Source organism: Zootoca vivipara, chromosome 3 (genome assembly GCF_963506605.1).
Source record: "Zootoca vivipara chromosome 3, rZooViv1.1, whole genome shotgun sequence".
NCBI lineage: Eukaryota > Metazoa > Chordata > Lepidosauria > Squamata > Lacertidae > Zootoca > Zootoca vivipara.
In genome coordinates, this window is record NC_083278.1 from 112,655,553 (window position 1) to 112,682,795 (window position 27,243).

General features: G+C 45.0%; 1 long non-coding RNA gene across 1 annotated transcript; it reads left to right on the top strand.

Moving 5' to 3' along the window:
- The first annotated feature begins 71 nt into the window (after nucleotides 1-71).
- Nucleotides 72-3,590, top strand: LOC132591923 (uncharacterized). Its single transcript, XR_009557397.1, has 3 exons — nucleotides 72-228; nucleotides 1,908-2,032; nucleotides 3,416-3,590. It is a non-coding gene; the product is annotated as an uncharacterized LOC132591923 (long non-coding RNA).
- Nucleotides 3,591-27,243: the final 23,653 nt, after the last annotated feature.

The window sequence follows — 27,243 nt, forward strand, 5'->3', positions numbered from 1 at the left end:
TATCTAGGGATATGCTTGCATAATGATACCATCATTAGATTGAAGGAAGACGGCAAGCAGCACCCACGAGATCCACGTACCATGATGTCATACACTCCCCTTTGCCCTATAAATACAAGGACCTTTCCGGCACCTCTCCATCCTGCCGTCTCCTGACACCACATCCAGTCATGAAGATCTTTGCCTTCCTTACAGCTGTTCTCTTCTTCGTGCTGATGGCTGCTCCAGGTGAGTTTTCAATTGATGATCCCCGAATGTGGACTTCGGGAGGGTATGTAGCTGCTGCTTCCATGCTCTGCTGCATGGTGGGCCAGCAATGGGCTCCTAGGTATCTTGGGACTCCAAGTCCCATCAGGCTCAGTTGGCATAGCCACAGCCCAGTCCGGGAGGGTGGGAGGTTGGGATAGGCCAGAAACAACTGGAGACCCATAGATTGCCTGTACCTGCTCTATAGGAACCAGGCCGGTAAGTATTATTTCCATGTCTTAGATAAAGGTAAAGGGGCCCCCTGACCATCAGGTCCAGTCGTGTCTGACTCTGGGGTTGTGGTGCTCATCTCGCTCTATAGGCTGAGGGAGCTGGCGTTTGTCCGCAGACAGCTTCTGGGTCATGTGGCCAGCATGACACAGCTGCTTCTGGCGAACCAGAGCAGCACACGGAAACGCCATTTACCTTCCCGCCAGAGCGATTCCTATTTATCTACTTGCACTTTAATGTGCTTTCGAACTGCTAGGCGGGCAGGAGCTGGGACCGAGCAATGGGAGCTCACCCCGTCGCAGGGATTTGAACCGCCGACCTTCTGATCAGCAAGCCATAGACTCTGTGGTTTAACCCACAGCGCCACCTGGGTCCTTCCTCCCATGAGGACAGTCCCAGGAGATCAACATTCTCAAGTGCAAGCATGCCTTACAGTTAATAAATTCCCACTCTTTTACCATTGTGCGTAAGACAAATCTTCCTAGTTCTGTAAACCACCCAGAGTGTAGTGCTTTGATTGACCGATTGACTGATTTGATTGATTTGATTTACATACTGCCCTTTGTCATAAGATCTCAGGGTGGTTCACAGAATAAAATACAGGATAAAAACAAGTAAACCTGTACAGGAAAGTTTTTTTTAAAAAAAAAGTTTAATGTTTTATTATGTCTTTATGTATGTTGGAAGCTGCCCAGAGTGGCTGGGGCAACCCAGTAAGATGTGTGGGGTCTAAATAGTGAAATTACCATTATGGAATAAGACATCCCTATTTGCATCGGAGAAATGTTGGAAGGTATGGGATTGGTGTAACATGTACCACCTTATCTTTCAAGTTGCTTAAGTGATCTTCAGGTTATTGTTTTCTTATTAGGAAAAAAAATTCTAATCTGCATATGTGTGTGTTGCTGAAAAGTCCCCTGAGTCCAGGGGTCAGCAAACTTTTTCAGCAGGGGGCTGGTCCACTGTCCCTCAGACCTTGTGGGGGGCTGGACTATATTTTGAAAAATATATATGAAAGAATTCCTATGCCCCACAAGTAACCCAGAGATGCATTTTAAATAAAAGGACACATTCTACTCATGTAAAAACACACTGATTCCAGGACCGTCCGCAGGTCGGATTTAGAAGGCGATTGGGCCGGATCCAGCCCCCGGGCCTTAGTTTGCCTACCCTTGGCTTAAACCATTCCTGTGTTTGGGGTGGTGGTGGTTTCCAATAGGGAAGGGGGCACTCAAGTTCAGTATGAGAGGGAAGATGTGGGGCTTGCACCCACATGTTACAGGCTGGTGTACCCCTGTTCAGTTTTCTGGCCAGCCAGCTGTGGCCCCTTCTATTATTTTGGCTACTGTCCTGTTGGCACTCACCAGCTGAGTCTGCTATTAGCTGGAGTGGTGATGAAAATGCCGTTCTTTTATTCCTTTTGGTTATAGCACTCGCGCGGCCAAAGACACATGCTGAATGTTACCGTGCCCATGGCAGCTGCCACCATTCTTGCCCACACCATACAAGACAAATTGGAGAGTGTGCACGTTATGTACGTTGCTGCAAATAAGGGGTAAGGATTCTTTGTACTATTGTCAACATTGTTTTGTCTGTTGGTTCTCTCTCTATAAGCCTCTCTATATAGCTTGGTGTGTTCTTGTGCCTGTAACAGATGTTGAAGATATCAAATATTGTGCAGTCTGAAGCGACTGGAAGCAGAAGAACTAACTCCTTTGGAAGTGAGGCCCCATGGCGTGCGCCGCCGCCGCCCATAGGACGGCCTTAGCCATCCTACAGCTGGGGGGGGGAGGCAGCAGGCGACCAGCAGAACAGCGCGGTTCTGCCCCACCCCACCCCGGGGGCTGTTTCACCCTGCCCCCGGGCATGCTGCACCAGGTGCCCGGGAACTTCCTCTGCCGCTGCATACATCTAGCTTTTTTGGGTCATAGTTATGGGCTGTCTGAAGGGTAGTGGAAGTAAATTGTTTCAATGAACTGATTTCACTCTTACTAAATAACAGCAAGAGTAAAGAACAGAACCACAGGGCAGCTTTTTTTAGCCATCAATATCCTCCCCAATTAACAAATCCATTCTCTTGTTAACATTGATATTACATTTCAAGGAGGGGTGGGGATAAAAATGACTGGTATATTTCTAGCTATTCTGTATTTTTAATGAGGAAGTGACAAATTACCTTGCTCAGAAGTTGTCCATGCCAAGAAGTTGACATTGTTCCCCCTCCCTTTCAGCGGCGGCGAACGGGGGGCGGGCTCTCTCTGCTTGAACATATGTTCTCCAGAGCCAGCCCTAAACCCCCATACATTCTGGATAACCCCGAAGCCTCCCAGAACCCTGGCTGGGGCCTGGGAGAGGATAGCGCCCAATGCCTGAGCCAAGGTCTCCCTACATCTGAATGTGGCCAATTTTTAATCCCATAGCACGTTGTCTTGCGCCATTATTCTGCTCAGGGGTCGCATGGGGTTTGGGGAACTCCGCCTGTCCACGCAAATTACCTCACCCAGAAGTTATTCAAATCAGGAGATGCTGATTTCCAAGCAAAGGGTCTGCTGGTTTCTCTTTAAGGTTTCCAGACTCAAAAGAGAGCAGGGCAATTAAAGGCACAGAAGTCCTGTCCTCTATTGAGTCTGGCAACCCTAGATGCTGATATGTGCTTCTCCAGATGTCCTCAGCCTACAGATCTCCATCACCTTTGACAATTTCTTATGTTGGGGCCAATGGGAGGTGGAGTTGAGTTCAACAATATCTGGAGGGCCACAGGTTCTTGACCTCTGATTTAAATCAAATAACTATGTGTTTCCACACCCTTGCTTTATATTTAAGTATGTGCTTCTGGTTTTGATTTGTTTGCATTAAGTTTTTAAATCTTTATTATCTACACAATTCCACATACTGTAGAAGACTGCGGAATCTGACAATGTTTTTCTCTTTGCTCCAGATAATGCCACGGCTACTCACAGCGGATTTCAGCATTAATTCCATAGCTTGAACCCTCATAGACCCAGCTTATTTTGCTCCGCAATCCCTTCTCCTGATTTTCTGTGCTTTTGTGCTTTTAATGGAGCTGATTCTGTATTGAATTGTCCATGTGAATTAAAACAGCATGTATCCTAGCAGCTATTTTATTGGTGCCTCTGTGTTTTGGAGAAGTAGTTTGTGGAGGAGATTTCTTCATGGTGTATCCTAGAATGACCCAGTCAGTAGCGCATGAGATTCTTAACCTCAGGGTTGCGGGTTTGAAACCCACATCAGGCAAAATAATCCTGCATTGCTGGAGGTTGGACTAGATGACCCTTGTGGTACCTTCCAACTCTATGATTCTATGAGTTTACCTAAGGGACCAGCTACTTTTCCAAAGTTTGTCTGGCTAAGGTAGGGATGGACAACACTCCCATCATCTCTGATCATGTGCATGTAAGCATCACTTTTCTCCGATGAAAATAGGGACGTCCTATCTAACAACAACAACAACAACAACAACAATACCCTGCCCATTTGACTGGGCTGCCCCAGCCACTCTCGGCAGCTTCCAACATATGTAAAGCATAATAAAACATTGAACATAAAAAACTTCTCTATTCAGGTCTGCCTTCAGATGTCTCCTGAAGGTTGGATAGTTACTTATCTCATCACAACTCTCAGCACACTTAACAAACTAGTGTTCCCAGTAGGGTTGCCATATTTCAAACAGTGAAAATCCGGACAGAAAATGTTTTTTGCTTTTTGCTTTTTGGGCAAAGCCGCTTTGAAAAAAATGCTATTTTTGAGCTATTTTTATGGGGAAAGTGGCAAGAAAAGGCACTGCCAGATTTTCCTGGACATTTTTTTTACTGATTTATGTCTGGACCTTGCTGCCAACTGCAGTATTCTGGATATGTCTAGGAATATGAATATGGATATGTCCAACTGCAGTATTCTGGATATGTCCAGGAAAATCTGGACGTATGGCAACCCTAGTACCCAGGATGGGAATGTTGCAGAAGAAGTTAACCCTCAAGGTGACCTCATCAAAGAGTTCAGAGCCAGTTTCTTTAGGAAGGGTCACCCACTGCCTCTTTCAACGTAGACCACCCTCTCACGCAGCAAAGCATTAACCACACTCTGGACCCAACCAGTCAGCTCTCCCTCTGCTAGATTTGATATGCCAGGAGGGACAGGGGTCAAGTGGGCATTTGCCACCAACATCTTGTTGACATCAGCTGATTGTGTCAGATGAAACTGATCTCACATGAGGTACTTCAACAGGAGCTGTAACAAGTGCAGAGTCTAGAAGATCATGCCAAAGTCAAGTGACTTTATCCTCAAAGTGTGTAGCCAGTTGGTCACAGTGGGTCTTCAAAGGCTGCAGAGGTCCCTTCCCCACACTGGGAGTCAATAACCTCCAGGCCATCCAAAATAACTCCACTGACCACTACTAGAGGATGCAATGTGAACTGCAAAATCTGAAGAAGTGTGCATGCACATGAAAGCTCATACCAAAATATAAACTTAGTTGGTCTTGAAGGTGCTACTGAAGGAATTTTTTTATTTTGCAAAATGAGCTTTTGTGTTTCTACCAGTGTTGGCTTGGCTTCAGGGCAACACTTGCACTCCAGTCTCCATCTGGCTTGTTTCATAGTCCAGAGTTCCTCCAAGTACCAAGGAGCTGCTTGGGCTCCAAAACACTGCAGAGGACATTCAGGAGTGATCGTGTCAACCACCCATTTCATCTCACCATTCCATAGCGAGACCAAGGCTTCAATGGAATCACCACCTTTCTCTATTGGAAAATTCCCCAGAGCATCTAGGAACATATCTGGTTCCACAAGTCTCTGAGGGTGAGCCATCCAAACAGGCCCACAGCCCTTACAGGGGGGAACTGCCCTTGTCAGTCTAAACTTAACCAGATTATGGTCTGACCATGGCACTGCATTCTTGGGGCAAATATCACAACGAGACCGTGACCTTCCTGGTGTGTTGGACCAATGACCACCTGAGAGAGACCCATCGTTGTCGTGGAGGCCATGAAGTCTTGAGCTGAGTGAGGTTGTTCTAGTCACATAATTTGAGAGCAGCACAGTAAGAAACTTGGAACCAGCAGGTGATAGCAGGGAGACTGCAGCAGCAACTGGGTAGTGCTTGAAGAGCAACTGGGTAGTGCGGCAACAGCAGATGGTAGCTGAGATGGTACCTCCTGCTAAAACTGTTAAGAAATGGAACCCTGATTGCCATCCTCAGGCCTGGTTTGAATGAAGAAGATATCTAGCAAATAGGCCCCCCCTCTCAAAATGCTTGCAGGTGATCAGGAACAACATGCTCGAATACACTATAATGCATACATTTTAAATAGTGGCTATTTAAGAGAACACTGTATCCTTTAGGCTGCATCCTGATCGTTCATGGACTATTAGCAATGGCTTCCTCATGGGTTATTTACAGATCGCCATCTATGGAGAGGGGCCTTATTTCAGTGTCAGAGAGCATCATGTACCAGCCGAAGTTCCTGGGTTCCACAAGTGGTGCCATCAAGACTGGGCTTTGGGGCAGAAGTCCAAGACTCTACTCAGCAGCAAAGTGACTAGGAGGGCCTAAGAGGCAGCCAGTTTTCCACACTGGGAAGTAAGTGAAGTAGTAGACATTACAAGTTAAATAAGTGGGGCCCTGTGGGGGCATTAAATTGAGGGCAGGATGCCTCTGGATGCCATTTCCAGGGACTCACAAGTGGAGAGAGTGATGTTGCAGTCAGGTCAGCCTTGTGGGCACCGGCTTGGCTGCTATGAGATGTTGGGTAAGATCAGTGGTGGACTTGGGGCTCATTTCAGCAGCACCCAGTGCGATAGTAAAATTTGGCACCCCCGCCTCTTTTGCTCCATTCAGCATCATTGTTGTGGCACTCCCCGTGGCACCGGCACCCAGTGTGGCCAAACTGGTTCCACTACCCTCAATCCACCTCTGGCAAGATGGGTCTTTGACTTGACCAAACTATGGGGTTATTCTGTAGGTCCTGAAAGACCTACATTGGCTCCCAGTACGTTTCCAAGCACAATTTGAAGTGTTGGTGCTGACCTTTAAAGCCCTAAATGGCCTCGGCCCAGTATACCCGAAAGAGCGTCTCCACCCCCATCATTCTGCCAGGACACTGAGGTCCAGCGGTGAGGGCCTTCTGCCGGTTCCCTCATTGTGAGAAGCGAAATTACAGGGAACAAGGCAGAGGGCCTTCTCGGTGGTGGCGCCTGCCCTGTGGAATGCCCTCCCATCATATGTCAAAAAGGAAAACAGCTACCAGATTTTTAGAAGACATCTGAAGGCAGCCCTGTTTAGGGAGGCTTTTAATGTTTAAGAAATTAGTGTATTTTAATCTTTTGTTGTAAGCTGCCCAGAGTGGCTGGGGAATTATTATTATTATTATTATTATTATTATTATTATTATTATTATTATTATTATTTTATTAAATACCCATGGCACCTTGGAAAACCTCTTTCACATTGGAAGAAAGCTTTGGAGAACCTGGAAGGCCAGTTTTAGCACAACACTACTGAATACAGCCCTCTGGCAGAAAATGCGGCCCTCTGGCAGAAAAAAGGCCCCTCCCCACCCCAACATTACAGACTCTTGCACTTCAAACTCCTCCTCTGTCCCTCGATGGGCTGCTGTCCTTCAATGGCCTATAAATTAGGAGCACCTTCTGTTCCCTCCTCAGAATTTCCAGCAAATCGATTCAGCCATGAATCTCTCTTGCCTGATCTATTCTTTCTTCTTCATCTTCTCCTTCTTCTCTCCCTTCCTAGTAAGGGCCACAGGTATGGTACAGGGGCATATTGCTTAGACTGTGACATGCACTGAAAGAGCTATGGGGACAGTTCAAGCTTGCTTTCCATAGGGGTCTAGTTGACCCCCCTCATATAGCAGCACCCAGCAATGTGTCCTCCTTCTTACAACCCATCCCGGGCTATATGTTTAATTAGGTTTTAAAACACTAATTAAGCTTTAGTGTTGCCCCTGAATTGTTCTGGGGTGAGGATCCTGGTAGAGTTGGCCTCATATCATTCCATATTGGATTAGGGCTGATCTAAAGTGCTGAATTAGACCCTGGATTCATTTTTAATGTGGGTGGGTAGGGGGAGGGCATGTACAGCCCTAATTTTTTTAAAACTGCTATTTGCTTTTAATAGAGCTGGTATAAAATAGCTGAAGAAACTGAACTAAGTTCCTAGTTCAAATCTCTCAGCCTTATGCGCCCCACCCACAATATGGAGCATCATATGAGTGACTTAACTTTTATTGTTAGAGCCAGAGGCATCATGAGGAGCCGGGGGCAGAGCTGAATGTGGCAGCCATGTGGCTCAATGGCCAGGGGCTTCCCCCCCTTAACACTGCCACCAGCAGGAGTCTGCTTCCCCCCTTTCCCTCTGCAGCAGCAGCAGCAGGAGAAGAAGGAGCCAGCTCTGTGCTTCGGCTCCAGGCTTTTGGGACATGGGGGTGGGTGGGTGTGCCGGCCCCTACCCCAAAAATATAGGGGGCACCAAAGCTAAAATATTATACAAGAATGTGTATGAGAAATGTGTGCTAAAATGCTGATATACAGTGGTACCTTGACATCTGAATGACTCGACTTCCGAAGATTTCGACTTCCGAAGTCAGCAAACCCGGAAGTCTTGTCGCCGCGCGCACGTTCTGTGCCTGCACAGAAGTGGTGCACGTGGTCCGCACACGCGCAGAAGTGCAAAATGGCGCTTTGCACATGCGCAGAACGGGCGCTTTGGCAACCGAAGACCTCGACTTATGAAGAGCACCGGATCGTCTTCGTAAGTCGAGGTACCACTGTATTCTCGTGACATCTTCAAAATGGTGATATATTCTCACGAGAGCTTAAAGAAAGATTGCAAATTGATGGAGAGGTGTGGTGAACTAAATTTAAGGTAGGGAAAGCAAGAAATTTTGGGTGCCTGTGGGTTGCTGGTATTTTGGAAGAGGGGTTCAAATGCATAATGGGAGATTGAGGTTTGCTCAATTAAACTGGATAAGTTATTTGTTGTCCTGCTTGAACAAATCCATGTTAAAAGTGGAAACTGACTTTTCGAGGTTAGGAAAAGGATGGGATAATGCATGGAAATGTGGGTCGGATAACAGATTAATGTGAAATCATATTAAAAAAAACCTTTCAAGCAAGTCAGGATGAATGTTCATGGTGTTCCAACAAACGAATTGGAATGAAATCCAACAGCTTCCAGCTCACCATCCTTAGCTGCTCATCTGACCCAACCCTCTCTTTTTGAAATATATACGCAGAACCGTTTTGTCACAGCATTTGTAAGGCGAGGTGTGGTGAAGATGAAAAGCAATGGGCTGGAAAAGTGATATGCCAAGCTCATGACGAAATCTACTGCTGTAAAAAGTAAGGTAAGTTTTCTTCAAGTGTTCATTTGTGATCTGCAAGATCAGTTTGGATTAAATGGAATTTGCAGATTGGAGCTCTGGGCTGGGAGGATGATGGGAACTGTGAAGAAGAATCTGAGAGGATGCCCGTGTAGGAGTGAGTTTGCTGAAGCAAACGGGCATGCCAATTTCTTTGCGCAAGGACAGTATAGTAGCATCTTTAGCGATGCTCAGAACATGTGGGAGTTAGGATCCAAAAAAGGTGAATGAGAAGGAATGGTGGCGCTCTATGATTTGAGTTGTTTGATTCCAGTAAAAGGCATATAACACCCTGCTTGCAGGATTTGCACTGCCGCAGACCCAAGTTATAAAAATATAATAATAATTTATTATTTATGTCCCACGCATCTGACTGTTGGTGCTAAGATACAGGTCTACTGAAAACCGCTGACTGAAGAGAGGGGAATCTTTCTAATTTCAGAGGCCCTGGTGAGAGGACAGAAAAGAATAATGAGAGTTGCGGAGGAGGTGGCGAAGTCAGCATGGCAGTTAACTGTCTAGAGAAGTGCGCCAAACATCCAGGCATTTGCGATAAGGTCCCATGTGACACTAAGACCCAAAAAATTGGGACATGTGATACAGGGCTCTATTGCTGCAGTAAATCGCAAGATTTTTCTCTGTGCCAAGGATTCCCTGACCAAGCTGCTTCAGGTCATGGCAGATGTTCTGCCGGAGACACCTCGTTTGGTTGTCCTAGGGGATTTTAACATCCATGCTGACACAACCTTACAAGAGGCCGCTTGGGACTTCGTGGAAAGCATGGCCTCCGTGGGGCTGTCCCTGAATAAGTTTGGCCCAACTCATAGTCACGGACATGCCTTAGAGCTGGTGTTCTCCTCTATTGACGTGGGTAATCTGACATTAAGTAAAAGTGAAACAAAAGAAGTGCCATGGTTGGATCACTTCCTGGTGCAACTGGACTTCTCTGTGACCCTTCCCCGCTGCAGGGAGGTGCAGGGTTGGAGCTACCTGCCCCGGCACCCAGAGCAGTGTAGGGGCGGGGCTAGCCAGCTGGCACGGAGAGCGACCCTAGAGTTTCGGGAGGGGCGCCACTAGCCACCTGCTGCAGCACCGTCCCTAGTAGCCTACTGCCTGCACAGTGAGCGTCTGGGGAGGGCACCCATGTAGCGAGCGTGGGGTGTGCCAGCGCGGTGATGTCACCCGTCCTCACGGCTGACAGCCGGTGGGAACCACACCCCCTGCACCCACCTTCCTCCACCAGTGGGGATGTGTGGGACCAATTCAGATTGTCTGCCCCCGCCAGTTAATGGATCCAAATGGTTTCCAGAGAGTGGTAGGGGATGCTTTATCCCATGTCGATGGCCTTTCAGATGATTCCCTGGTGGCCCACTGGAATGCGGAGTTAACCAGGGCTATTGACTGTCTGGCTCCAAAGCGCCCTCTCCAATTGCATGAAACTTGGACAGCCCTGTGGTTTTCCCCAGAGCTGAGGGCGATGAAACAATCGCTGAGATGGCTAGAGCGCTGGTGGCGGAAAACTCATTTTGAATCGAACCAGACATGGATTAGAGCTCAACGTTGAGCCTACCAAGTGGCAATAGTGATGGTGAAGAGGACTTTCTTCACCACCTCTAAGAAAGCCCGACTACCCTCCACCAGGGCCAGGGCCTTCTGAACCGGGAAGGGCGGGGTATAAATGTTATTTATTTATTTATTTATTTATTTATACAACATGAAATTTTTTTTACACAATTGCAATCTGAACAGATAGGTAGTTGTGTTGGTCTGACGTAGTCGAAACAAAATAAAAGAATTCCTTCCAGCAGTACCTTAGAGACCAACTAAGTTTGTCATTGGTATGAGCTTTCGTGTGCATGCACACTTCGACTCAGAAGAAGTGTGCATGCACACTGAAGCTCATACCAATGACAAACTTAGTTGGTCTCTAATGTGATGCTGGAAGGAATTTTAAAAAACTGAACAGAATCAGTCATAAACAATAAATACACAATCCAATTGAGCAATTTTCACATAAATCATGAATCATCTAAAAACAAAGATACAAAGAGATCATATAAATAACAGCAAAACCCCCACTCTTCTACAACCCCCACTAAACAACATCCCAGCCCAAGGATCTGTAGCCTCAGCTTTTGTAGCTGGAGTCAGTCCGGACCCCACCTTCCTAGTCCAGGTGGGAAGAGGCCTGCAAGGCAGGGAGCAAGTCTTCCAGGACTCACAGATGTCTTTGGTGACTCCTCAACCTGTCTTAACAGTAGAGCTCTATTTGACGTTAGTGATAGCTATGGGGAAAAGGTCCCTCCCATCTTTCTCTGGGCAGAAAAAAAAGATGCAACTGACATTTGAATTGTAGGGGATTGCTTCTTCTCTAGCCCCTTTGGGTTGGCTCTGACTCCATCTGTTGTCAGTGGGACTTACTTCAGGACAATGTACAGTTATTGTGGCATGAGCCCAGATTCTAAATTGTGATGGCAGTGACCCCTTCTGAACTAAGGAAAGGCATTTTGGTACCCAGTACTGATAAAGGTGGGGTGGGGAATCTCAAGATGCTGTATTCAATTTTAATAATTAGCAATTGTAAATGCTAATTGGAGTCTCAGCTTCCTGAAGCTGAGGCTCCAATACTTTGGCCACCTCATGAGAAGAGAAGAATCCTTGGAAAAGACCCTGATGTTGGGAAAGATTGAGGGCACAAGGAGAAGGGGACGGCAGAGGACGAGATGGTTGGACAGTGTTCTCGAAGCTACGAACATGAGTTTGACCAAACTGCGGGAGGCAGTGCAAGACAGGAGTGCCTGGCGTGCTATGGTCCATGGGGTCACGAAGAGTCGGACACGACTAAACGACTAAACAACAACAACAACAAATGCTAATTGAGGGCCAGGGTGGCAGTTCAGGCCAAGTAGAGTAAGTTCAAATCTCAGCTCGGCCATGATGTTTACTGGGTGACCGTGGGCCAAATTTATCTCACACGAGTCTAGTATTTTGTTATAAACTCTTTCAATGTGTTCTTTGGTTCTTATTCTGATGTTCTGTTTCTCACGATTATAGATGACCGAAGAGCGTCAACCAATTGTGTGCAGTGTATCAGCCAATCCAGAGGTTCTGAGTCCCTTCATGATGCCCCCCCCACAGCCAAGCCTCTTCTAAGATTATACAACCATCTGAGATTATACAATAAAAATTGGCTTTTAGTCTCGTACTTTGTTTGAAGGTCTGTTGAGTTATGAATGCCAGAGGAGGGTACAGTATGTCTTTTTGAGGTTGTGGGAAAGAAGGCAATGATAACTTATTGAAGTTCCATCCCATCACTCATCATCCCAGGAATACATCTTGTTATATATATATGCTCCCCACAGCATTGACCACCTGCAAGCTCCTACATTATATTGACTGTCTAAAGGCAAATCTTTAAAAATGTAGTATAAACACTGACAACTGGGAAACACTGGCCTGTGAGCGCTCCAGTTGGAGAACAGCTTTTACCAAAGGTGCCATGGGCTTTGAAGAAACTCGATCTCAGGACGCAAGGCAGAAATGTGCTAAGAGGAAGGTGCGATGAACCCCCTTGCCGACGTTGCCAATAGATTATGAGACGAAAGGGTACAGGGGTAAAGCAATCCCCACTCAATTCCTTACACCTTAAAATAAACCCCTCAATTCTGGGCTTCTCAGTAAAGAGAGTCTAATTCTAGCTTTCGTGGTCTGATCTCACAAACACTCAGGGCTATTTGAATGAACAACCTCTTGCCTACAGAACAGACCCTCCCTCAACTCAGACCCCCAACTGTATCAGTCTGCCATATCACCCTGGCAAACTTGTGGCACTCTAGGTTTTCACCATACTGCCCTTCCTGTGTGACTCTAGGACACAAACTATCCCCTTTTCCTTAGGTAAGTTTTGCCCTTTTCTGAGTCTCCACCTCTGTGAGTTTTAATACGCTGCTGGAATAACCAAGACGATACTCTTTGGCACAAAAAAGAAGATGAATTTTATTTTCTTGAGAACATAGGTTTTTCTTTTCTTAACGATGCATGCACACGAAAGCTCATACCAAAATAAAAACTTAGTTGGTCTTTAAGGTGCTACTGAATGACTTTTTTTTATTTTGTATCAACTCAGACCAACACGGCTACATACCTGTAACTAAAGCTTAGTTACAGTTATACATTAACTCTGTCAGACTTTAACTTCAAGTTACCCTAAGCCTAACCTAAACCACCACTATCCTGGCCCCACACCCTTCTTCTCCCCTCTTCGTTACCACACACTCCCTCTTCCAACTGCCAAAACGGTTATTCCCTCCTTTTTAAACTGGGCACTGTCCCACCTCCTAAAGATGCGCTGTCAGTTAAGCTGGAGGTGGATTAACTCTTTCTAATCCAGGGTGTAATAAATCTTCCATCCTGGGGCTAATCCGTTACAGAAGGCACGCTTGGCAAATCCACACCGTGATCAACTCCCGCCTGGAAACCAATGTCCCCACTGTGGAAGGACGTGTGGATCCAGAATTGGCCTCCACAGTCACTTATGGACCCATTGTTAAAATCGTGTTTATGGAAGACAATCTTACTCGGCTATGAGTGATTGCCAAAGAAGAAGATATTGCCACCCCAACAGAAACATCCAGACTCCGTTCTAAGTGGAGTGAACTATACAAACACACTTCTTCTTACCCCAAACTTATTCTCTTTTTTCCTCTGTTACTACTGGGTTTGGGCTGGAACAAAACAATACTTCTTTCCTCACACATCTTCCCCACTTTGATTTTGGTGTTGGGATTCTTGTTAAAAAAACCAACCAACCAGAGGAAGTACAAGGAGAGAGAGAGAGAGAGAGAGAGAGAGAGAGAGAGAGAGAGAGAGAGAGAGAATGCTTAGTTATGCTGCCCCATCCAAAAGTTGGGCCAACATGCACCTAAGGAAAGTGCATTATAGGCCTGGTGTGTCTGAATGCAGAGGCACCTGCACCCTGCCTCACCAGATGCTGAACCCATTGGTCTCCTGAAGCTGGGTCCTGGAGCAAGGAGAGGCAGCAGCCATGAAGCACCTTCAGCCCAGGTTCTCCTATCTCCTCCCTCCTTTTCCACTTTCACTCGTCTCCACTGCCTGCTCCAAACCCCTCTGTGGTTCCTCCTTCACTGGTATCCTCTTTGTTCACCGCATCCTCCTCCTCTTCCTCTCCTTCCTGCTGGCTATCATGCTGGCTGTTGATCCTCTTTCTTTGCAAATTCTGTCAATTGCTTACTTTCTACCCATCACCACCACAAGTCTGCACTCCTCCTCGGTGTTCGTACCACGCCTGCCTTCTCCCACAACAACAGCCGTCCCTTAGTACCAACCAGCATGAAAGGGTAGAAGAAGAGTCTCCTCATTGGCTAACTCCCCGCCTTCCACTCTGATTGACTTCAAGCAGCACAAGAGGACAAGGAAACATGTCAGCCAAGTGAGAAGACTCTTCTCAGCGGTCAGTGCAATCATCTTTCATGCTGATTGGTTCTCCAGGCCATGTCCTCTCAACAAGACTGGCTCTGCTCTGCACCCTCAAGTGCTTTTGCCTGGCAAGAATATGTCATTGAATTGTGATAATGTCTCTTGCTTAGAAATGTGCCTGCTGGGCTAAAAAACTCCCCCCACTTCAGTTACATGTATTGCAGCTATCAATATTGCGCATATGGAACCCATTGGATAAATAAAAACCCACTCTTCTTTGAAATAAAAAAAATTCCAGCCCAAAAATATGGTTCAAAAGCTTTGCTTATGGAACTCAACTCCAAAACAGCTTAAAGCAATAAAAGTTGCGACTTCCGGTTCACCGCGGACATCTTAAGGAGCGCGGGATAGCCTCTCGGGGAATCCCAAGCTTTTTGGGGCGCACGGAGGTACTGCAAAGGCTCTGCGGACCTCCTAAACCTCAGGGGGGGTTACCCTGAGGGTCGTGGCACCCAGCGGCGCCCAGCGTGCTCTCCTGCACCCTGGCTTTTTATCGTTAAGAGCCGAGGAAGGGATCGAGCTGCGGGCGCAAAGGGGAGAAGACCACTAGCCCCATTAAGCGCAGTCTCTGGCTCCTGATGTAAAGCGGCAAGCTTCCAAAATATAAATAATTCGTGGTGTATATTAAAGGAAATTTAGGATTATCTTAAAGATTTGGCGAATTTGGATGGCTGAGGGCGCAAAAAGGGAGTCCGTCCCAGCAGCGGTGTGGATAATGGCGCAGCAGTGAAATCGCAGGAATGGAGAATCGAAAAGTGAAACTGCCTGCTGAGTGAGGTACGCTAAAGTCCTTTGGATGCCAACAGATTAGCAAATGCAGAGATTTAGGGACACCAACCTGGATTCCTGTAGGGTTTATTCCTTAGCCCTTTTCTTCTCCTGAAGATATCCCAAAAGGCAGTGGAGGGTTAGGATCAGAGTTTTCCTTCTCCTAGATGTGCTACCTTCCCAGATTAATGAGCCCCATGTGGCATTATCATCACCACCACCACCATCACCACCACCATCATATAAAAAATAGGAAGGCAGTGTGTTGGCTGCAGGAGAGTTGCCCTTTCCACAAAGCCTAGTGCAGGCACTATGTCATGGGTGGGGAACCTCTAGCCTCTGGCCCTGATTTGTCCCACCAGACCTACCATTTTGGCCAAGCCAAGCCCACGTGCCCTATACTTGATGACATGCATGATGTTTTAAGCTCCCAGTTGTTGCTTTGACTGACAAAGGCATGCTCCCACCCAGCCATCAGCTGGTAGATATTTTGCCAAATGCAAGAATTATTTTGAAGTCAAGGGCAATCACAGCAAAAGTGAAACAGTCTTTAAGCAAACTAACAGAGCATGCACAAGATAAAACACTTCCCCATTCAGTCCTCAGGAGCGCCAAGCATAGATAAAGGGGAGAGGCCAGTTGGCCAGTATGCAGTTCCATTGCAGCCAAGGTATATGATGAATCTCCAGGGGTCAGACCCCATCTGACTGGCCATTGAGATGTGATGATGAGAACAAGTAGCACCATCATCTCCAGTGTGTTCTTTTCCCTGTGAATGCCATGACATCCTTCAGCAATGATCCATAAATAAAGGGAAACTTTTGTTCTCTTTTGATTATATCTTTGAGCCTCATGGAGAGTGGAGCAGAACTAGTGCTCAACCACAGAAGTCTTCTCCGATTCCATTATCTCCATCATTTCTGAATCAAGCTTCCATTTGAAGACATAGGTTTCCTTATGTCACTATCTGTTGGTGCTTTCCTTGTTTTAGAAAGCACACGGGACCCAGGTGGCGCTGTGGGTTAAACCACAGAATCTAGAGCTTGCTGATCAGAAGGTCGGCGGTTCGAATCCTTGCGAGGGGGTGAGCTCCCATTGCTCGGTCCCAGCTCCTGCCCACCTAGCAGTTTGAAAGCACGTCAAAGAGCAAGTAGATAAATAGGGACCGCTCCGGCGGGAAGGTAAACGGCGTTTCCATGTGCTGCTCTGGTTCGCCAGAAGCAGCTTTGTCATGCTGGCCACATGACCAGGAAGCTGTCTGTGGACAAACGCCGGCTCCCTCGACCTATAGAGCGAGATGAGCGCCGCAACCCCAGAGTCGGACACGACTGGACCTGATGGTCAGGGGCCCCTTTACCTCTACCTAGAAAGCACACAATACTTTAGAGGAAGAGATAGAATGAGAATTAATCAATCAAAACTAAAAGGGTACATAATAGACATGAATATCTGTCAGGGGGACTCCTTACAGGGAGCCTCCCCCCGTCATCCTGACCAGCACTTCACCCAGCAACAGTACAAGCAGCGAGTCGGGAGGAGGGAATGAGGAATGGAGCGGTTTAGAGAGAGGGCTCAGTAAGGTGTCTGAGCCGTGGCAACGCTATGGAGAACAGAGAGTGCAGGAAGGGCTCAGAGATGTGTCAGAGCCCTGGCACTGCTCTGGTCGAGGGTCAGTGGATGAAGGACTCAGTGAGACGTCGGAGCCCAGGCGCCGCCCCAGCCAGCAAGAGGGGAAACCTTTCCTTCCAGCGCTCGAATTGAGGCATGCGTATTCTGCTCTGGTCAAACCTCACCTGGAGTACTGTGTCCAGTTCTGGGCACCACAGTTCAAGAAGGATACTGACAAGCTGGAACGTGTCCAGAGGAGGGCAACCAAAATGGTCAAAGGCCTGGAAACATAGCTGCCAAGTTTTCCCTTTTCTCGCGAGGAAGCCTATTCAGCATAATGGAAAATCCTTTTAAAAAAGGGATAACTTGGCAGCTATGCCTGGAAACGATGCCTTATGAGGAACGGCTTAGGGAGCTGGGTATGTTTAGCCTGGAGAAGAGAAGGTTAAGGGGTGATATGATAGCCATGTTCAAATATATAAAAGGATGTCATATAGAGGAGGGAGAAAGGTTGTTTTCTGCTGCTCCAGAGAAGCGGACACGGAGCAATGGATTCAAACTACAAGAAAGAAGATTCCACCTCAACATTAGGAAGAACTTCCTGACAGTAAGAGCGGTTCGGCAGTGGAATTTGCTACCAAGGAGTGTGGTGGAGTCTCCTTCTTTGGAGGTCTTTAAGCGGAGGCTTGACAGGCATATGTCAAGAATGCTTTGATGGTGTTTCCTGCTTGGAGGGGGTTGGACTGGATGGCCCTTGTGGTCTCTTCCAACTCTATGATTCTATAATTCTACGTAGGACGAAGGGGCGGTGTTTTGGGGTGCCCAGGCTTTTATGCTGGCTGAAAAGCAGGAGGCAGCCATTGCCAGGTTCTGAATCAGTCTAGGAGGTCATGTTCTCTGTTATCTCTACACTGTAAATAGTATGCACAATAAAACTCATAAAGACAGTGCGGCCTTTACTCGAGATTAGCCGCATCAACCCCCTGACAATATCATTAGCAAGGAGCAAGAATTAATTATCCAAGGGAGCAAGAATTAATTATCCAAAACTGAAAGGGTGAATGGTAGCTATGAATATCATTAGCAGAATGTTTGGAACACACAGTCCTTTCCTCCCCCCGAAAGCTTCCTCTCACCATTCCCTTAGGAAGTACAAATAGAGGAACCTTTCTCTCTCTGCAATATCTTTGAGCTAGAAGGCAACTCTGGTGGCTCCAGCATTCAGCCATGAAGACCTCTGCCCCTCTACTTCTCCTTTTGGTGCTGCTGTCAGTCCCAGGTAAAATCTAAAGGGCTGTCCATCCACAGAACTCCAAGAAGACCTCCCTAACTAGCCCATTGGCTGATTTGCACTGCCTGAAATATGTCATCTGTGTAAGATTGAACTTCTATTTCCTGATTAAGTGGGAAATGGAATGGTCTGCTTTTGCTGAATAGAATCGTAGCATTGTAGAGTTGGAAGGGCAGTATCTAGCCCAACCGCCTGCAATGTATATACTTCTGTTGATGCAGCCTACAATAGCACAAGCTTTTCATTTTGCTGCTGCGTCACACTGTTAACTCATGTTCAGCTCATGCAACCCTTGGGGCCCTAGCTCCATTCACATATACAATAGGGAATGCATAGAGATTTTGGTAATCTCTTTTCACCCGAGGGATTGATTTATATCTTCATAATATTTCGCCAGGACCAACTACCACCAGAAAACGCCTTTGTAATGGTGTCTGCAAGCGACGCTGTTCAGCTGGAGAATATGAGTCTCCATTGGACCCCTGCCCGGACTCTGGTCACGTCTTCTGCTGCGAAGAGTTCGGTAAGGTGCTAAAGTGTTATTATGAGTTGCAATAATTATGATTCGGATAAGTGGTGAAAAGATAAGAAGCAGGGTTTTGTGTGGCTCTGTTCAAAGCAAGTGGAAGAGCAAATTAGGATCAGGGGCTCTTTGTGGAGAAGGCAGAGAGGTGCTATTGTGTGACGGAGGGAAGGTGAAACTGCTCAACACCCATTAGAAAAGATAATAAAACAGTGGATCTGTGAGCATATTGAAAAGGATGCCATCGTTACTGAAAACTGGCAGGGGTTTCTCAAAAGAAACAAGTCATGGCAGATGAATCTTATTTCTTTTTTGGCAATAATTTTTTTTAAGTTTTCCCATTTCTATGTTCATTGTATTTTCCATTTCTATATTCATTCCTTATTCCTTTAACATTTATCATGGCTTTACATATACTTAAAATTCCAATTGAATAAAAAAGAAAAAGAAAAAATCCATAAAGCTAGAAACAAAAGTAAAAATACTATTAAGTCCACTTTCTTTTCAACTTTATATATTGGACTTCCATTCTTCTTTCGTCTGTCTTCCTTCTGTCAGCTTTCCCTTTTTCGCAGATGTTGTTTTCACAGTTCGTTTTAATTTGCCTCTCTCTTTCACGAATTATAAACATAACATTGAATGTACATATGTAACCTGACTTGTAATCAATCATATATTTACTGTACCAAATTAATAAACTTCCTCCATACCCTATGTTATGTTTTAAAGTTCATAGCCTGTTATCTTGTTATAATTAAATGTTTTCTAAAATCTAGTTATGAGGTTACAGTAATACCTCGGGTTACGAACGCAATCCGTTCCGGATCGCAGTTCGTAACCCGAATAGTTCGTAACCCGAACGCGACGCGCAGCGCCATTTTGCGCATGCGCAAAGCGCGATTTTTGCAATTTTCACGCTTTGCGCACGCGCGGGCGGCGCAAACACTTCCGGGTTCGCGCAGTTTGTAACCCGAACTGTTCGCAAACTGAGGTGTTCGTAACCCGAGGTACGACTGTAGATTCATTTTGCTAATATTCATACATTCAACATATCTTACTAATATACTTTACATATTTGTTTTCGGAATGTTTCTTCACCCTACTGTCGGATTTTTACTATTAATTTAGCTGTTTCCTTATATCCAATTTTTTCATCCACTACTGGAATTTGCTACAGTTTCCAAACCTGAAAAATCTATCCATTTCAATAGAAGGAACCCCGTTAGAGTCTCCCATCATTGGAATTTATTATCCATATAATCTACCAAATTTTCTTCCAATTTTTGCAAGATTTCTACGTTCCTCTCAATCGGGGCATGAGTACCTACTAAGATTAATTTTTCACTCTCTTATCATTAAATATATATTTTCCCCCTGTTCAATTTCTTATTCATCTCCATCAGGTTCCTCTTCCGCTATTTGTATTTTCCCCAACTCTTTATGGCTTTTTCCAAATTCCTTCATCTCCTGCTCTGTTTTGATCTTAAATTTTTCATCCTTATAATAGAATAATACACCTTCAGGGTATTCCCATCGAAATCTTATTTTTTTTTTCAGTCAATTTTTTTGTCAACTATCGTTTGATACAGTGGGAAGCTTGGTAGATCAGAGGAATGCTGTGAATAGAGTATGTCTTGATTTCAGTAAGGCTTTTGACAAACCCCTTGCCATCCTGGGAAAAGTGATAAGTGGGTTCTTTCCTAGGCCTGGTGTTGCTCAGCATGACTTGGATGAAGGCATAGAAATCTTCATAGAAGTTCATGAAATCTGCAGATGACACCAAATTGGTAGGGGTAACTAACACCTCAGAATATCGAATCAGGATTGCAGTTGACTTCTACCATTTGGAGAACTCAACCAAAAGACTTAAATGAATTTCATTAGGGGCAAATGTTAGGTTCTACCCTTAGGCAGGAGTAATCCGATGCACAAATATAGAATTGGTTACATCTGGCTTGGCAGTAGTACATCTGCAAAGGATTTAGGGGTAGACAACAATTTTTTTCTAGTAGACAACAAATTTAACATGACACTGTGATGCAGCAGGAAAAAAGCTAATGCAATTCTGGGCTGCATCAAGAGAAGTCCAGTGTCCGGATCAAGGGAAATAATAGTCCCATTACATTCCTGCTTCCCTGCAGGCTGGCACCTGTCAAGGTTGCACTGATTTGCCACTTTTGCCAGGGCTCAAGGGTGTAAATTGATCCATATTTCCTATGGTGTGAACTGCTGCATGCTTACTTGGGAATAAATCTCACTGACTTCTAGAGGTCTTACTCCTGTGTAAGTATGCCAAAATTTGCTGTGTGACAGCGCAATCCTGACACGTCTGTTCCAAAATCAGCCTGACCGACTACGTTGGTGCCCCAGGCAGGTCACTTCAGTGCTGCTAACGGAGCAAAAACAGTGTGGGAGGGAGCAGTTATGAGTCATAAGCTCAACCTGATTAGCCTAAGGTCATTGTGTCTCATTGGTCAGCTACTGCTCTCCTTAAGCCAGGCAGCCCCTGGTCAATAAAGTGCTGACCCACCACTGTCTGCTTGCTTTAATGGGCGCTTGGAGCTCAACAAGTTGACCCAACCCATAGCCCCTCTGGTTCTCTTATTGATGTTGCCGATCTTTCTGGAAAACTATAAAGGGCCATCTACCCACAGGACTGTAGTCAAAGAACGTTTGTCCAACTGGCCATTTGGGTGTCCTTTGTTTGTTCTGGCATGCTAAATATATTAGCCCGTTTGATACTATGTCATATAGTGGTACTTCGGGTTACAGACACTTCAGGTTACAGAAGCTTCAGCTTACAGACTCCGCTAACCCAGAAATAGTACTTCGGGTTAAGAACTTTACTTCAGGATGAGAACAGAAATCACATGATGGTGGTGCTGCGGCAGCGGGAGGCCCCATTAGCTAAAGTGGTACCTCAGGTTAAGAACAGTTTCAGGTTAAGGACAGACCTCCAGAACGAATTAAGTTCTTAACCCGAGGTACCACTGTAATGGATTGCTTTCACTGATTAAGAAATGCTTAGAGATGTTGGTGGTCTCCTCTCATCTGAAGAATTGATTTCTCTCTTCATAATATTTCTCCAGGATCCACTCCCACCCTGAATGATGACTGTGAAGGTCGCTGCTTACGATCATGTTCAGAAGGGGACTATGTGGCTTCATTAGACCGCTGCAATAATCCTGATGATGTCTACTGTTGTAGTAAGATAGGTAATTGTTGGGAATATGAGATGAGATAAACACTTTGTGGAAGTTGACCCCAGTTTCAGTCACCACACAGAGGCAGCATAAGTTTACTGCTGCAGGAGATAAGGCTTCAGTAATGCAGTTCAGTTGATAACCAGACAGAAAGAAAAGGATGTTGTGATTACTAAGAGCTTGCAAGGATATCCTTAGGAGACACTTTCCTTCCTCCTGAAAACTTCTCTGCTGCCTGCCCCTAGGCATATCATCATTCCCTTAGGAAATATAAACAGAGGATGCTTTCATTCTCTTTCTGCAATATCTTTCAGTCAAGATGACTTATGTGACTCTAGCATTCATCTATGAAGACCTATTTCCCTCTAGTTCTCTTTTTGATGCTGATTACTGTCCTGGGCAAAATATAAAGGTTTGTCAAACAACAGGGCTGCAGTAAAATAAGAAATATATGTTGTTGTTGTTTAGTCGTTTAGTCGTGTCCGACTCTTCGTGACCCCATGGACCAGAGCACGCCAGGCACTCCTGTCTTGCACTGCCTCCCGTAGTTTGGTCAAACTCATGTTCGTAGCTTCGAGAACACTGTCCAACCATCTTGTCCTCTGTCGTCCCCTTCTCCTTGTGCCCTCCATCTTTCCCAACATCAGGGTCTTTTCCAAGGATTCTTCTCTTCTCATGAGGTGGCCAAAGTATTGGAGCCTCAGCTTCACGATCTGTCCTTCCAGGGAGCACTCAGGGCTGATTTCCTTAAGAATGGATAGGTTTGATCTTCTTGCAGTCCATGGGACTCTCAAGAGTCTCCTCCAGCACCATAATTCAAAAGCATCAATTCTTCGGCGATCAGCCTTCTTTATGGTCCAGCTCTCACTTCCATACATCACTACTGGGAAAACCATAGCTTTAACTATACGGACCTTTGTCGGCAAGGTGATGTCTCTGCTTTTTAAGATGCTGTCTAGGTTTGTCATTGCTTTTCTCCCAAGAAGCAGGCGTCTTTTAATTTCGTGACTGCTGTCACCATCTGCAGTGATCAAGGAGCCCAAGAAAATAAAATCTCTCACTGCCTCCATTTCTTCCCCTTCTATTTGCCAGGAGGTGATGGGACCAGTGGCCATGATCTTGGTTTTTTTGATGTTGAGCTTCAGACCATATTTTGCGCTCTCCTCTTTCACCCTCATTAAAAGGTTCTTTAATTCCTCCTCACTTTCTGCCATCAAGGTTGTGTCATCTGCATATCTGAGGTTGTTGATATTTCTTCCGGCAATCTTAATTCCTGCTTGGGATTCATCTAGTCCAGCCTTTCGCATGATGAATTCTGCATATAAGTTAAATAAGCAGGGAGACAATATACAACCTTGTCGTACTCCTTTCCCAATTTTGAACCAATCAGTTGTTCCATATCCAGTTCTAACTGTAGCTTCTTGTCCCACATAGAGATTTCTCAGGAGACAGATGAGGTGATCAGGCACTCCCATTTCTTTAAGAACTTGCCATAGTTTGCTGTGGTCGACACAGTCAAAGGCTTTTGCATAGTCAATGAAGCAGAAGTAGACGTTTTTCTGGAACTCTCTAGCTTTCTCCATAATCCAGCGCATGTTTGCTATCTGGTCTCTGGTTCCTCTGCCCTTTCGAAATCCAGCTTGCACTTCTGGGAGTTCTCGGTCCACATACTGCCTAAGCCTGCCTTGTAGAATTTTAAGCATAACCTTGCTAGCGTGTGAAATGAGCGCAATTGTGCGGTAGTTGGAGCATTCTTTGGCACTGCCCTTCTTTGGAATTGGGATGTAGACTGATCTTCTCCAATCCTCTGGCCATTGCTGAGTTTTCCAAACTTGCTGGCATATTGGGTGTAGCACCTTAACAGCATCATCTTTTAAAATTTTAAATAGTTCAGCTGGAATATCATCACTTCCACTGGTTTTGTTATTAGCAGTGCTTTCTAAGGCCCATTTGACTTCACTCTCCAAGATGTCTGGCTCAAGGTCAGCAACCACACTACCTGGGGTGTACGAGACCTCCATATCTTTCTGGTATAATTCCTCTGTGTATTCTTGCCACCTCTTCTTGATGTCTTCTGCTTCTGTTAGGTCCTTACCACTTTTGTCCTTGATTATGGTAATCTTTGTACGAAATGTTCCTTTCATATCTCCAATTTTCTTGAACAGATCTCTGGTTTTCCCCATTCTATTGTTTTCCTCTATTTCTTTGCATTGCTCATTTAAGAAGACCCTCTTATCTCTCCTTGCTATTTTTTGGAAATCTGCATTCAGTTTCCTGTATCTTTCCCTATCTCCCTTGCATTTTGCTTGCCTCCTCTCCTCCGCTATTCGTAAGGCCTCGTTGGACAGCCATTTTGCCTTCTTGCATTTCCTTTTCCTTGGGATGGTTTTCGTTGCTGCCTCCTGTATAATGTTACGAGCCTCCATCCATAGTTCTTCAGGCACTCTGTCCACCAAATCTAAATCCTTAAACCTGTTCCTCACTTCCACTGTGTATTCATAAGGGATTTGATTCAGATTGTATCTTACTGGCCCAGTGGTTTTTCCTACTTTCTTCAGTTTAAGCTGGAATTTTGCTATAAGAAGCTGATGATCTGAGTTACAGTCAGCTCCAGGTCTTGTTTTTGCTGACTGTATAGAGCTTCTCCATCTTTGGCTGCAGAGAATATAATCAATCTGATTTCGATGCTGCCCATTTGGTGATATCCATGTGTAGAGTCGTCTCTTGTGTTGTTGGAAAAGAGTGTTTGTGATGACCAGCTTGTTCTCTTGACAGAACTCTATTAGCCTTTGCCCTGCTTCGTTTTGAACTCCAAGGCCAAACTTGCCAGTTGTTCCTTTTATCTCTTGATTCCCTACTTTAGCATTCCAATCCCCTGTAATGAGAAGAACATCCTTCTTTGGTGTCATTTCTAGAAGGTGTTGTAGGTCTTCATAGAATTGGTCAATTTCACTTTCTTCAGCACCGGTAGTTGGTGCATAAACTTGGATTACTGTGATGTTAAAAGGTCTGCCTTGGATTCGTATCGAGATCATTCTGTCATTTTTGAGATTGCATCCCATTACAGCTTTTGCCACTCTTTTGTTGACTATGAGGGCCACTCCATTTCTTCTACAGGATTCTTGCCCACAGTAGTAGATATGATAGTCACCCGAACTGAATTCACCCATTCCCTTCCATTTTAGTTCACTGATGCCCAGGATGTCGATATTTATTCTTGTCATCTCATTTTTGACTACATCCAGCTTACCTCTATTCATGGTTCTTACATTCCAGGTTCCTATGCAATATTTTTCTTTACAGCATCGGACTTTCCTTTCGCTTCCAGGCATATCCGCAACTGAGCGTCCTTTCGGCTTTGGCCCAGCCGCTTCATCAGCTCTGAATCTACTTGTACTTGTCCTCCGCTCTTCCTCAGTAGCATGTTGGACGCCTTCCGACCTGAGGGGCTCATCTTCCAGCGTCATAACTTTTATATGCCTGTTGTCTTTGTCCATGGAGTTTTCTTGGCAGGGATACTGGAGTGGCTTGCCAGTTCCTTCTCCAGGTGGATCACGTTTAGTCAAAACTCTCCACTATGATCTGTCCATCTTGGGTGGCCCTGCATGGCATAGCTCATAGCTTCTCTGAGTTATTCAAGCCCCTTCGCCGCGACAAGGCATTGATCCATGAAGAAATATTGATCCAAGAAATATATAACTAGCCCATTTGGGTGTCCTTTGCAGCTCTACCTTGATCGAAGTATTATCTCAATTGATACAACAGTGGTACCTTGGTTCTCAAACGCCTTGGTACTCAAACAACTTGGAATCCAAGCACTGCAAACCTGGAAGTAAGTGTTCCGGTTTGTGAACTTTTTCTGAAAGCTGAATGTGCTCTGTTTTGAGTGCTACAATTCCGATTTGAGTGCCATATTTCCGTTTTATGTTGGGTTTCTGTCTGTTTTTGCTATTTATTTTGCTTTTTTGTTTTTGCGCCTTTTGTTTGTGTGATTGTGTGGAACCCAGTTCAGCTACTGTACTGATTGATTGATTGATTGATTGTGTTACTGCAGTACATTGTTTATTGCTTTCATTTTATGGATCAATGGTCTCGTTAGATAGTACAATTCATGTTAAATTGTTAAATTGCTGTTTTAGGAGTTGTTTTTATGGGAATGTTCAGGTAGGCAGGAGAGGATATATTGTTTAATTATATCCTTCCTGTGAGCTGAGAGGGTTAATATTTCAGCAGTCGCCCTGCATCACAGGGCCTATGACGTTTCATGTTTCTGGAAATGATGAGTGCTATTGTGTTTTCTGTGTAATGTGAAACGCTGTATTTTTCCTGTCTGTTCCGTTGCTGGCTTCAGCCGGGATGGATCTAACGATCCCTGGCTGAAGGCTCTTAAATGAATTCTTCTGTGTTTTATGAGCTGGGAGTCGCTCGGATTTATTACAGACGCAAGAGGCTGATAATCGCTATTTCGCTGCTTACACTCTGCTGTTTGAACTGAGAGGGAGAAAGCTTTTATTACAGACTTTTTTGATTTTTATAATAATTTTTATTAAAGATTTTCCATTTAAACATTTATCACAAATTGATACTCATAGTCAATTAATCAAGGGAAAAAAGACAAAAAAGAGCAAAGGCACAAAAAAGAAAAAAGAAAAAAATAGAAAAAAAAGCGAACAAAAAAGAGGAAAAAAATTAAAAACCCACAAAAACAAAGCACAAAAATATTCAATCTTATCTAATATTCCTTAACATAACATCGACTTCCCTGTCCCTCCCTTCCTGAGTTCATTTTAAACCCAACTTCTGCAGTTTTCCCAATTTGCATATTTCTGATCTAAACAATTACATAATTAATTAATATCTTCTCCTACTTACTTTCTATAAAAGGAAAAAAGAAAGAAAAGAGAAATAAGAAATATACTCCATCTACAAAAAAACCCTTAGCCTCTAATTTCTCTAAAAAATATTCCCAATTAATTATCCATAAAGATATCACCTTTAATTTAATTCACCCTATTTTTTAACACCCCCCTCCTTCCCCTGATTGGCAATTCCCTGCAAACATTGACCAGTTTTTGTACCAGTTCGTTGTCCATACCAGTTAATCCATCCCCTATTTAAAATTTCTTTTAATATTCACCCCACTCCGTCTCTTGCCCACTCCATGCCTCCCCCCTCTCCCCCCTTCTCTTTCTGCTGTTCCAGTCTCTGTCTCCAACTCCCTTTCCCAACATTCTTCTTCTTGTCTCCCCCAAATCTACTCTTGTACCAGTCCCCAGTCTCTGTCTGGATGACCTTGATCAGGTTCCGGTCTCCCTCTCCCACTGAGAGCATCCCGAATATTTTCTTGGGCTGAAGTCTTCTGTGTAAACTCAATGTCCTTTACAACTTCTCCCACAAGTTGCTTGGGTTCTGTGGTTTGCAGCTCATCTTCCTTCTCATCTTGTAATTCTAAAGTATCCTTTGGGAGAAGCAATTGTACCTC